The 3,929-nt window shown below is 35.1% G+C and overlaps 1 long non-coding RNA gene across 1 annotated transcript; it reads right to left on the bottom strand.

The window, feature by feature from the left end:
- Positions 1-677: 677 nt before the first annotated feature.
- On the bottom strand, positions 678-2,319 carry LOC145782023 (uncharacterized). The gene is made up of 3 exons (XR_014290811.1): positions 2,131-2,319; positions 1,246-1,412; positions 678-833 (listed from the first exon to the last, which is right to left on the bottom strand). It is a non-coding gene; the product is annotated as an uncharacterized LOC145782023 (long non-coding RNA).
- Positions 2,320-3,929: the final 1,610 nt, after the last annotated feature.

The raw sequence follows: 3,929 nt of genomic DNA on the forward strand, positions 1-3,929 counted from the left end.
AACTATGCTCGTGTTCGTTTTCCTTCTGGCAGAGAAACAACGGTCTCTCTCAAAGATATTGCACCATTGGGACAATCGGATGAACCTGTTTTACCGGTTGACCAGGATGTTCCAGTCGAAGCAAACTTAACACGTTTGCCTCCTCCAGTGGCGAATGGTGAGGCTATTGCTCTTCCCAATGGATTTGTAAATAATGACGTGACTTCAACATCACCGGATGTAAATTTAAGTGTGCGTAGTGACGATGGCGACATTGTACAACGTGAAACTACTGATCACTCTATGTCATCGTCTTCGCCCACCACTGATACAACACACTTACGCAGATCTACTCGTATTCGTCGTTCGGTTGATCGTTATGGAGCAGTGCCATATTTTTAGCAGTCTGCTTTGACTTCATGTAAAATCACGCCTGCTGTCCAAGTTACGTTTATGAACTATATTTTGCGTAGTTGTGCTATATATAATGCAATTTTGAGAGGGGGAGAATGTCGTGTATTTCTGAGCACGGCGCTCTGTCCCTCAAGCTTTCTACTCAGTCAATTTTTGCCTTGTTTTCTACACGCCTTGGTTCTACGTTTTCTTCATTCGTTCATTCATTCAGTTCTGTTGTTGCAGCATTGTGTACGTTCGGAAGCAGTTATTTATGTATCCTTTTATTTGCAGATGTAGTTGCTTTCTATTTTATTAAAGTCTTTGCAAAGTTGTTGTACAAGTGAATTAGGTTTACTTCAGGGCCCGAGTCCAAAAATACCTTCTGAACCTCCCTGTCAACGCTACTGCTGGCCGACCTAAGTGTGGTGGTACTTGGTGTAGACTTGTGGCCTGAAAAACTTGAAAATACCATTAAAGCAATTTTCCCACTTCTCTCGATTATCTGTGTTAACATAACGTTGAGGAATAGTCAAAATTTTGTCACTTTTTCAACGTTATGGACAACACACTGCAGTAAGCATTTAGCGCAAAATCTCGTTTGATATTCTAAGTTAGCCAACGCATCTTTTAAAATATTATACAGGGATTTCTAGAGTACGGAATGTCCAACTTCCTGCCAAAGATGAGAGTGTGTTAAATTTCAGCGTTGCCAGATGTTGTTCAAACTTTTCAGCTAAACTTTTATTTTAAAGTAGTTATTGCCCAAGTCTTGCCTATAAAAAGTTATTTAAAAATTAATTAAAAATTATTTTTTATCATCTTAATCAAACTCATTAAAACATAATAATGATGTTCACACATTTAACCCACTTGCAGAAGTTATAACCAGAAAGAAATTATAAGATTTGTTGCTTGATACGTGATACTTTATATCCCTCAGGCAGAAGTGTCCAAAGTCCGGACCGCGGGCCAAATCCAGCCCGCAATACGTTTTTGTATGGCCCGCGCCTGTTGTTGCACAATGTGTTAATCTTGGTCTGCAAACACACAAAAATTATACAAATTCAAATTGTATTTAAAAAAAGATTAACGACAGTTAGTATTTTCTCACAGACAAAAGCCAAGCAAAAAAGTTAGAATCATTGTTGCGTCATAATTGCGATTACAATTATCATTTAATAATTTTCTTGCTAGCAAATTGAACAACCGCTTTCGAGATTTTGTCGCAAATGTAAAGGACTCATTGCTATTCACTTCTTTTTGCTTGAACTCTGCTGAGGCTTCAGCTCCGCTGCAGTCAATAGAGCTTCTTTGCGAAGCCGACAACAAACTTGCTTTGAATAATGTTTTTTTTTTTTTTTTTTTTTTTTTTTTTTTTCCCGCGCTTTTTAGAGTAAGCAGCAAAATTTTTCTCTCCAGGCCCAAATCAAAAAATGGACTCATAAAAAAAATAAGGCCTGGAGAAAAGCTAATTTTAGAAGAACCAAGAAGAAAATTTAATTGTAGTCATATCAAAATCAAAATTTTCAAAATCCATCAGAAAGTTGCAGAGATAATACAATTTGAAGAAACCTTGAGTTAGACTAGCCAACAAGTCAACAGTCATTTTCTGCATTTAAGAAATTAAATCACTGCTGCTAGACAAATCATCAAGTTTTGAAGACAAAGAAAAGTAAGTCAAAAGGACTCATTTTGGCATTCTTTACATTTTCTCAACCGAGCCATTATTTTTTACCCAACTGTAAGTAGCCTAACCTTCAACCCAATCAAGACCAAGTTCAACCATCGACACCAAAGAGGTTCATTTATTGGAAGCTAAACAGTTCAAATTCAGAAGAAAAAAGATTAAATCTGGACAGTTCATCGTACGATACCACTCCATTTTTTTGTTTAATTTTAGCTTGTTATCCTATTAATTTGTACTTCTGCACAATATTGGAGTGATTAGCTAGGCTACTAGGTCAAGACTGACTGCTAATTTTTTTCCCTAAGTTTCATAGTTTGTGACGTAATAATAGTATTTTTGAAATTTTTACCATACATTTCGTTTTCCGACATTGATTGGTATCTTAAACCGACTAAATTAAATATTTCATAACGCAATAATATAGTGTTTATTTTTCAAAGTTTTTCGTCTATCAACTGAAAGTCACTCCGTAGCCTAATCAGTCATATTGTCATTATTCATTGCACATGTATATGTCAGTCATTTTTATTGTGTTTGTTGTAATGTCCACTACTAACATCAATTTCGATTCCAAAAACTACCTCTCTACATCTGATACTAAAAAATTCTTTCAAGAAAGTAAAAAAACAAAGCTCTCCTTGTTCCACTTCAATACCCGCAGTCTAAGTAAAAATAAAGACAAACTCGAAGAGTTTTTGGCCGAAATTAATCACCAACCTGATATTATTGCAATTTCTGAAACTAAAATAAAACCCAATTGTGTTGATAACTTTAACCTCATCGAATACAAATTTTTACACAAAAACTCTCTTACAAATGCTGGTGGCGTTGCACTTTACATTAAAAATAATATTGCATATTCTATACGTAATGATATTAGCTTAAATGTACCAAATTGTGAAGACCTCTGGATCGAGATAAAAAATAATTCTCAAGACAGCGCAGTCGTGGGTGTCATCTACAGGCATCCTGGACCAAATATTGATAGTTTTCAAAACAGGATAATATCAACTATTGCGGAAATTGAGAAGACGAAATCACAATACATCATTTGCGGAGACATCAACATCAACCTTATGCATGAAAATAAAACCCCTAAAGTAAAAGAATATTTGAACTCACTTGTGGCCATAGGTTGTAATTCCGTGATAAGCCATCCAACTAGATTTTCTAAAATTAGTGAACCATCTTTATTGGACCATATTTATACAAACATTGAAAAACAACACAAAACCAGCGGTATCTGTTTATATGATGTTTCTGATCATTTACCAGTGTTCTTGAGCGTAACTAATTTGAATTTCCTTAAAACCAAAGTTCCGAAATTGACACGATGTATGCGGCATTTTGACAATGAAAACTTTTTATCTGAAATGCATGTTGCTATGAACTCCCTTGATTTTACAAAAAACAACGTCAACACACAATTCTGTGAATTCATAGACACGTTCCAAAAAACACTCAATAAACACGCACCTGTAAGGAAATTATCCCGTAAAGAAGTCAAATTGCAAAACAAACCCTGGATCACAAAAGGAATTCTTAAATCCATAAAGACAAAAAATAGACTATATCGAGCGTGCTATAAGCACAAAGACGACATGAAAGTAAAGAAATATAAAGCTTACAATAACCGCTTGGTGCATATAAAAAGATTAGCTAAAAGACAACACTACACTCATTTATTTGAAGCAAACAAAGCTGATGCATCGAAGACATGGAAAGTAATTAACGAATTGATCACTAGCAAATCCAAGTCAACATCATCGCTTCCCACCAATATGGAAATAAATAACATTTTACACAAAACTGAATCAACCCACTTTGCAAACATAATGAATGAGCACTTCACCAATATTGGTACTAA

The sequence above is a fragment of the Aplidium turbinatum genome, chromosome 13, assembly GCF_918807975.1.
Source record: "Aplidium turbinatum chromosome 13, kaAplTurb1.1, whole genome shotgun sequence".
NCBI classification, from domain to species: domain Eukaryota; kingdom Metazoa; phylum Chordata; class Ascidiacea; order Aplousobranchia; family Polyclinidae; genus Aplidium; species Aplidium turbinatum.